Source organism: Cygnus olor, chromosome 2, assembly GCF_009769625.2.
Source record: "Cygnus olor isolate bCygOlo1 chromosome 2, bCygOlo1.pri.v2, whole genome shotgun sequence".
NCBI lineage: Eukaryota > Metazoa > Chordata > Aves > Anseriformes > Anatidae > Cygnus > Cygnus olor.
Window position 1 is genome coordinate 10,778,607 of NC_049170.1, and position 9,772 is coordinate 10,788,378.

General features: G+C 42.8%; 1 long non-coding RNA gene across 1 annotated transcript; it reads left to right on the forward strand.

Moving 5' to 3' along the window:
- The first annotated feature begins 1,157 nt into the window (after nt 1-1,157).
- LOC121066215 lies at nt 1,158-8,114 on the forward strand. Its single transcript, XR_005817591.1, has 4 exons — nt 1,158-1,352; nt 1,514-1,562; nt 2,454-2,512; nt 7,839-8,114. It is a non-coding gene; the product is annotated as an uncharacterized LOC121066215 (long non-coding RNA).
- The last annotated feature ends 1,658 nt before the right edge of the window (nt 8,115-9,772 follow it).

Consider the following 9,772-nt stretch of genomic DNA (forward strand, 5'->3'; position numbering starts at 1 on the left):
CAGCAAAACTCTCCTGTGACAGCACTACCCAAATTGCTGCTCCTTTCTCAGGGGAAATCTCAGGATGGCAGCCCGCTGGGGCTGCCTGTGGTATAATAGCAACGGCTGCTGAGAAAGGAGATGAAGACCACAAAAATGTAATGGGGGTGTACCTACAGCCTGTATCCTAAGGCATCTATTCTGCCTCTTTTCTCTTCCACCCCATAGTAAAGGTGAAGACTGAAGATGCCATCCGGCATGGGAGGAGGTGGCACCCACACAGATAGGTAGAGGAAAGTGTTGCTGTAGAAGTGGATCAGGACTGTGGGGACTTTCTCCTCCTCCTCCTCCTCAGGGGATATTAATAAATAAAGCAAGGACCATGGGGACCTGCCAATGAAGGAGGAAGGGCATGAAGGTGGGGAGCTCACCCACATGCTGGTGAGGAGGAAGGCACAGCAAGGCAAGCCACTGCTGTATGGGGAGGGTATGTTTGTGCTGCACGTTCCCTTCTCTCCCACCTGACATTTCTGCATCTCGCCCATACGCTCTCAGCTGCCTGAACCAGAACCCACAAGTGGTTACCTGGTGAAGCTTTCCAAACATCAGATTTTTTCCTCTGCAGAAGTGATGCCTCCCAGTTGGATCCTGTAGAAGAGAAATCAAAATATACTAAAAAAATAAAATTCTTATAGTTAAATGACTTTTTACAGTATCAGATTGAGTGATCAAAGGACAGGCCTTTTACTTGAAATGCTGTTATATACTTCAGCATCTTCCGATGCATCATCACACCATCTTCTAGCATTTGCATTCACCATTCACGAGAGTAGAGGGAAAAAGAAAAACCAAAAAGGGCCTAATAATCAGAGCAACAGGGTTTCAGTACAGGTTGGCCCTGAATTGGCCCCGAAACATAGTTATAATAGCTGGGACACTTAGAGATACTGGATTAAAAAAAAAAAAAAACACTGAAGAACTAGAAATAGACACTGATCTTAGACTTAAAATGGGATTTTTTTAATATATTTTTTTGTGTCTCTTTGCTGTCAACTTACTGTTGACACAGCTCAACTGTCCTTACCTCAGTAAGTTTGCAGCTGTCTGTAACTAGAAATCTGATTATTCATCCAGCTGAAATGAATCATTGCAATGTTTTGCCCTTGCTTAGTGAGTGTTAATGGCGACTCTAAAGGAGAAGCTCACGAATGCGGTGAACACTGTCATACTGGACACATAGAGCTGAGTGAAACAACAGTCCCCAAAGGATCAGCAAGCCCCGGCAAGTATTTAGGAGTCCTTAGGGCCAAGAAGGTTTGAGAAGGAATTTACTTATGGATATACAGCACTGCTACCTTTGCCCTGAGCTCCAGGTAAGCCTTGTGCAGTTACTTTGTGCCTTAACAACCCTGAGGTTTACGCTCTGATGTTAAGGTGGATGCAGTAATTTACTTGGGGCATACAGAAAAGGCTCTCTACCCCTTGAACACTAGCTCTCCAAGACTCTTCCATAACCTCTTCCCTTTCCATTTAGGTACATACTAACTACTAATGCAATTTTCAAGTACAGAAGTCCATGTTTGGTAAGTTATTTTTGGTTATTCCATCTACTGAAATTCATCCAGAATCCAATCTACTATGCCAGCAATGTAAGACATGATGGCAATAGTGCTTAAGCATTGTTTTTCTGCTCAGCTCGTATTTCAGAGTCTCAAGTTAAATTCTACTATAGTTTTTGTTGTTGTTGTTGTTTTTATAATACATTTTTTGTGTGTGTATTCTAAAATTCCAAGGTATCTGTAACTTCTTTAGAGACAATGGGTCTCTGTCTTCTTCCAAAATTAACTCATTTCACCCCTTCATCAGCTTAGCACTAGCTGATACCCATGGTTGTTCCCATTACAAAAACATTAATGACTGATTTAAAGCACTTTTATATTTTGGCTTAAATGTCCTCAGTGATTATTTTGTCAGTCTGTCACATCCATTGTATTTGGGTCACAGCAATACCCAGTGAACCAGGTTCATGGGCAAACTGTCACGAAGTTTGATGCTTGACTTAAGACTATGCCTCATACAGCTCTGCTATCCTAAAAGAATTAACTGCTGAAATCACTTTAAAGTAATTTTCTGTTCCAAATTAAAGTGCATCTTTGCAGCATAATCGAGTAATTTAATTTACAGACATAGTCATTATTTATGGCTTATCATTCATATCTTATAAGTAGTTTGCTGCAAACTACATTTGTAACTTTGATAGGTACATTAACATACATAATTTAAATCAATAAATTCTTAAAATTTGAACATCCATAATGGCCTACTTAGCAATCACTGTGACACCTTTAAAATGTAGTCAAAAGTACCATGATTGTCACACAGGCTGTTTGCATTATAGCACGTTTATATATTAATTTGCAATAGTAGCAATAGCGTCACCTAACATTTTGTTTAAAAATATGTTTCTAATATAGAATAAAATCATCAACAGGAAGGAAGGAAGGAAGGAAGGAAGGAGGGAAGGAAGGAAAAGGTAAATATTTGATGCCAGTTACATAAAGGATAGGAAAATATATCCAAATGTGAAAAACTGCCCACAGAGAGCTTTGGAGTGTGTTGAAATGTGCCTTGACATATGCGTAGACTAAACAGACTGCAGTGGTGGTTCATGCATTAAAAAACATGGATTTACTAGCATTTGTTTTCCATTTGTCTTGTAAAGTTTTGAGCATCGTCTGAATGAAAGTACTGACTATGTTTTCAACCCCTAACTCCCATGATTGCTCAGCAGACTTGCAAGGGGCTGCTGAAATTTCATGTACTGTATTTAATGCTCAAATAGCACAGAAACAGCTGCCTTAAAAACACATTATACAGAACAGCACAGTCATCCCTGCTGATTGAATCAACATTTTAATGTTGACCACCCAGTTATGATCCTGTGAAAATAATTAACTACACGTTTCAGAGCAACACTGCTATGCCGCTGCATGGATGTACACCAGTGGTGTAAATACTTGTGTATCTACAGAAAATAACTATAAAATACTTAAAGATAAATGAAGATAAATATAAAATTCTAGCAGGTCTATCCTGCTCTAGTTCTGTATGAATGCTGGGAATGAATCAAAGTGTGAGGCACTGACACATCAGGATGTATGGATGGATGTTGGTAGCCTTGAAAAGGCAGGAGCTCAGGAAGGGGCTGGGATCTGGGCAAGATTTGTCTCAATAGGCAGTGTGCAAGATGAGGGACAGAGCAAAAGAAGGCAAGATGAGGGACACAGCAAAAGAAGAAACCTCTTACACCATCACATTAACCTTTTCTGACCTCTCTTTCTGCAGGCAGACTGGCTGTTCACCTTTCCTCTCTGGAGCACCTATAGGACTCTGTAATTTCATATATTTGTTTGTGCCAGCAGCATGGGAAATTATATCTAATTCCTCAGCATATCATTTTGGGCTCTCATGCTCTCAACTGGACAGCAGTCTCCACTGTTCACACTCATAGTTTTACCATATTTTTTTCAGTTTCCTCCTACCATTCTCTCCCCTGCCACCTCCTTGTGCCAGCACCTAGGGTACCACCACCCTGCCCATCAGGCTGGCCCAAAATCTGGCAGGTGCCTTTCCACAGCATCCTCCAAACAGGCTCACAAGCCGGCTTTCTGAAACGCTCTAAAACAAGGGTGTTAGAGGGCTTCCTCTCCCATACAGCAACAGTGACAATAATCTATGCTGGTACTATTTTGGTTCTTGGTTATTTCAATGCCTGTTTATTTGGCCTCAATAAAAATATGTAAATAAACAAATATGTTGTCCAGAGAAAGTATTACTGAGAATCCGGACGATGCAACATTTCTGAGGTAAAAACTTTATGATGATATAAAAAGAGACAAATAAAGCAATCCCCCTCTGAGCTTGCATTTCTGATTTGCCAGTGACACATGGACAATTTTGTGGGTTTTGTCCACCTAGATGTAAAGCTGGTGCTTTCAGCCTGCTGCCAAATTCCACAACAGAAAATCAGTATTTTTTCAATACTCAACTCCAAAGATAACAAATCCATGTCTCACTGTGAATCACCATCAATTCCAGAATTTTCTAAATGTTAGACTGACGATGCCCAATATTTTTTGTGTGTGTTTTTTAGTTTTCTGCCATTTTCACATCCCCAAATACAATATCTCATAGTCTTCTCCTTCTCAGCACTGATAATGTAATGCACGGAGATAATGCATGCCATGGAGACATCAGTGATGTCTCGAGACAACAGCCTTTATTCCAGTTAGTAGAGTGTGGTTGATTCTCACATCTCCCTGAAATCAGGCCATAAAACACATTTTTATTTTTAAAGAGAGTCAGTTCCTAAGAAAAGAAAATAAAAATCCCTGGCAGAGACAGTGTTTGTAAAGCCTTGAGGTCTCCAGCATTTTATTAGAGCTCAGTCTAAAAGTGTTGGCTACAAAGATTTATGCTGAGGGTGCTGAAAACAATCTTTAGAGAAGAATAATAGTGTCATAAATGACAGTGCTGTAACAGTCTGCCTGCTACGTTCGCTGGGTAGTTGGCAGTAGTTAGAAAAGTAACGGCGATAAGAATTGTGCTGTTCATCAAAGTGACACTTGTTTACCTGGACATAAGTGGTGACAGGAGAAGGACCAGTGATGGGGTGTGATCCTCGTGTAGTGGGCTGGCAGGGAAGGCAGGCAGGCTGGAGTGGAAATCGGGAGCTTTCTCGCTGTGTGAAGCACATGGGATGTTTCATCCCTACGAGTTTTAGCTGTGATGCTGATGAACTTACCAACAAATTAGGATCCAGAGATAGCACTAGTCCTTTGGTCAGGAGACAAAATATTTGGAGTTTGAGTCTCACCTACATCCCTCCTGGGGTTTGATATCACACAAAGGTCTCTTTAAGGCCCCTGGGCCTGCCTGCTTTGCCTGCAGGCTGCAGGGCCTGACTTTATAGGGCTGACTTTACAGGCCCTAGCGGCACTGCATGAATCACAGAATCACAGAATCATCTAGGTTGGAAGAGACCTCCAAGATCACCGAGTCCAACCTCTGATCTAACACTAACAAGTCCTCCACTAAACCATATCACTAAGCTCTACATCTAAATGTCTTTTAAAGACCTCCAGGGATGGTGACTCAACCACTTCCCTGGGCAGCCTATTCCAATGCCTAACAACCCTTTCAGTAAAGAAGTTATTCCTAATATCCAACCTAAACCTCCCCTGGCACAACTTTAGCCCATTCCCCCTCGTCCTGTCACCAGGCACGTGGGAGAATAGACCAACCCCCACCTCTCTTACAGCCTCCTTTAAGGTACCTGTGGAGTGCGATAAGTCGCCCCTGAGCCTTCTCTTCTCCAGGCTGAACAATCCCAGCTCCCTCAGCCGCTCCTTGTAAGACTTGTTCTCCAGACCCCTCACCAGCCTCGTTGCCCTTCTCTGGACTCGCTCGAGCACCTCGATGTCCTTCTTGTAGCGAGGGGCCCAAAACTGAACACAGTACTCAAGGTGCGGCCTCACCAGAGCCAAGTACAGGGGGACAATCACTTCCCTAACCCTGTGGGCCACACTGTTTCTTATGCAAGCCAGGATGCTGTTGGTCTTCTTGGCCACCTGAGCACACTGCTGGCTCATATTCAGCTGCCTATCAACCAGTACTCCCAGGTCCTTCTCGGCCAGGCAGCTTTCCAACCACTCATCTCCCAGCCTGTAGCGCTGCTTGGGGTTGTTGTGCCCCAGGTGCAGGACCCGGCACTTGGCCTTGTTGAACTTCATACAGTTGGCCTCAGCCCATCGGTCCAGCCTATCCAGATCTTTCTGCAGAGCCTTCCTACCCTCGAGGACTGCTGATGGGCCACAGGAACGCTCCTGCCATGCTCCATTCAGCTCGAACAGATGTGGTAAGCACCTCATGTGAGAGACTGGATGTTGTCCACTCAGCCCCACAGCCTCAGGAGATGCGTACATTACGGAGATGACACAGATATCAGACCTAGGCACTTAATGGGATTAAGGAATAATTCTAGCGGCTGAGGGAACTGGGGTTGGTTAGTCTGGAGAAGAGGAGGCTCAGGGGAGACCTTATCGCTCTCTACAACTGCCTGAAAGGAAGGTGTGGGGAGCTGGGAGTCGGCCTCTTCTCACAGGTAACTAGTGATAGGACTAGAGGAAATGGCCTCCAGTTGTGCCAGGGGAGGTTCAGGTTGGAAATGAGGAGACATTTCTTCTCAGAAAGAGTAGTCAGGCATTGGGACGGGTTGCCCAGGGAGGTGGTGGAGTCACCGTCCCTGGGGGTGTTCAAGGAAAGGTTGGACGTGGTGCTTAGGGACGTGGCTTAGTGGGCAACATTGGTGGTAGGTTGATGGTTGGACCAGATGATCTTGATTTGATCTTTTCCAAATTTAACGATTCTATGATTTAATGATTTCTTTGAAAGAGTTTCTATTTAATGATTTCTATGAAAGAATGCAGATATCCAAGTCCCAGCTCCTGTGAATTTTGCTCTGTTTGTATTATTCCCATTTGTTAAAAAGTTGATAAAAGATCAAAAGCATTGAGATAGCTGTAAAAATGTAATGCAGAGCCCGAATCCAATGGCTGTCAGTACTGCAGATCTTACAGACCTTTTCTCATTCAATCCGCATGGAAAGTACCCTCTGGTACTACACTGTCCTGTGGGGCATCCTTGGATTTTGGACAGCACTAGCTCTGCCTGTGTGTTTTCGCTGCTGGAAAGGATGTGAGGCTTTCCAGGGTAGTGCCCTTCCCGAGGAGGAGGTGGAAATCATCCTCTATTAACTAGACCCGGCGAGGAGGAATTATGCAGGAAATTATGAAAAATACAGGAAAAATGCATGCATAAGTGGTAATATTCTTCAATAAATAATAATATTCTAAAATATATGTTGCTGATATTCTGATAAGGTAAAAATTACTGATCTCTTTATAATGCACTGCTCCTCCAGCTAAGTAAATAGAACAAACTAAGCATCGCTTGCCTGCCATCCAATATAGAATAGGAAGGGGTCAGGACCTGAGAGGAGAATTTTAGTTGTTTGGAAAATATACAGATTGAAATGCTCTAGCTCTTCTATTTTTTTTTTATCTTATTCTTTTAATAACAAGCCAGTCTCTTTATGGCTTTTTCTAAAAATAAATGTGTTCAGGCAAACAGTGCCGGGCGTAAGCTGGAGGTATGCCTGGCTCCCAGTCTGTGTGAGGTGTGAGTCCCAGATGAGGATGCTGGACTGCTGCCAGGCTACTGCAAGTCGTGCCTGAGTGATGGTGACGGCCTCCAGCACCGGCTCTTTCCAGTAACAACGGCATTATTTACAGCTATGCACACATTTCCAGATGGGTCTGGAGGGTGAAAAGCAGTAGCAGTTACACTTGCATTGACTGAAACAGTCCTTTTTAGCTTATGATCCTTGCAAAGCATCTGGTGTCTCTGTTGGATTTGGCAGGGGAAGGGCTCATTTTGGGAGAGGGGTCCAAGGTCCCTGGCCCCTGAGGGGAGGTGTGCTGAGGCTGCAGCTCATCTCTCTGCATGCAGGAAAAGATTATTCTCTTTTTTCCCCTTTTTAGCAAGGCTAAAATCAGCTCACAGCTTTCCAAAGTTTTGCAGAAGAGTGAAGTAAATTCATATCTACACAATAAAATTTAAAGCCTTGCTTTGTGTTATTAGTTCTATAAATCTCTCCCTTTTAAAAACACTGCTACAGGGAAGACACACAGGACTAGACAGCTGGCTTCTAACTTCATCTGTCAGCAAAAAAGCCTATTTTTTTGGTAATATTAGAGTAGCATAACACAATTCCCTTGGTTTCTCTCACTTGCTCATAGGTGGAACCCTGCCACTTGGAGCCATTCCTCTCCCAGGTGGAACAAAGCACTGCAAAAATGATCTTTACAGAAGACAAATCCTGATCCTATTAAATGGAGCAAGGAAGAAGGAGGTATCTTCAACACCTCTTTTAAGAGAGGATGAACTGTCCCCTCATGTCTCTCCACTATGGAAAGCTCTCTTATCTTACGATGGGTAAAATCACAGTCCCGAATCCAGAGGTCAGGTTGCATTTGTGAAGCTCTAATAAATATGGACAATATTTTAATAACAAATTACTTTTATTTCATTTTTCAATACCTTCATGGAAACCAAAAGGTCAGGATAACACCAAGAATAATGAGGATGTGGCCCTAAATTGCCAGAATGCTACTTAACAGCTTTGGACAGGCTGGAAAACGGAGATTATAATTGTCTCAGTGAACATCAACATGGAGAGAAACTAAAGGTTGGGACTAGCTGCGCAGAGGTTAATGTACCCTCTACTCCACAAAGCTCCTAGGAAATATAAGTTATCCCAAATTCAGACCAATTTGGGTACAAGATTTCTGAGAGATGGATGAAAGGGAGTCTTTTTTTAGTTTTTCTGCAAATGCAGCAAAGAGTGACTGTATAAGTCACACTGGAAAGACTTCTGAAATCCAAAAGTACAATTTGAAGTCAATTCCAAAGATTTTCATCTACATCAGTGAGATCATGATTTATTCCTTTCTCTAAAACTTATGTGTAAGGGACAGAGTGGTGTCCCACAGAGACAGGGCCTGCACTTGGTGATTGCTGATGGGGGAACATTTCCGGAGCTGATCAAGGAAAATTAAGTCACTTTTACAGAGTGGTTGCTGAATTTCAGCTAGCCTCACTTCTCACATACAAATCCTGGTCATCTGGGTTACTCATGTGTGCGGGTCAGAATTCAGGCCCATCAAAACTCAGAAATGTTTTTTCCTTTGGGAAAATGAGGTTAAATGGAGTGAGTGCTTTGTAAGTTCAGCTGGCATGTATATGATTTGCTGCCAGTGAACGTGCCATTTGCTCATCTCTCTGGGGATGGTACTTGCTGACAGCCTGAAGTCATAAATGAAATGATTTTGCTCATGTCATCACCATCCCTTCTCGCCACAGTTTTGCTGCACCTACCTATCACACAGCCCTGATGATGCATGATATGCTGCCGAGACCTGAAATTCTTCCCTCTGCAGAAAATAAGGCATAGACCAGCCCACTCCTTTTCAGCTCTGTCTCTTTAACCACCCTGCAGTACAAGCTGAAATGAAGCATCCTTTTAAATGTCTTTTGACACTTTCTATTACAAACACAGTATGGTGCTCCTGCTCCTCACTGGTGTCTGCACAACCTGCCCATCTTCTTCCTCCATCATACAGACTCTCAGGGACCAGGTAACTGGCACATGATGCTGTGTGCTCCTATGGAAGAACAGAAATAGCCAAAATATGCAAGCAAAGATCATCATCCCATCAGCTGTCTTTGGAGACTAGCAATACTACAGGAGGAAGAAAAACTGAAGGAGCTCAACACAAACTATATATATATATATATATACAATGATGTCCACTGTGCAAATGCCAAATTGAACACAAATACCATTTCAGGTATTTTTGTTGTCATTGTGGTTGGTAACAGCTGCTTATCATTACAATTTGAAAAATTACTAAATCCTGAATGTCTGCACATTAGTACTAGGGTGTCACAATCAGTGCTTGGCTAGGCTTGCTCCACGCTGCACTTCAGTCACTTTTTTAAAGTAGAGTGCATCAGTCTGCATAAACCTTCGCTTGGGTAGAAGGAAGGCAGAAAACATTTTTCTCCAACTCCTTCTGAGCCCTCAGAGGCAAGCTGTCTCTCTTGGCATGAATCCAGATAAAAATTTAGCAAACCCTTGGTAAACATAAACTTGGTTGACTAAGGGTGGATT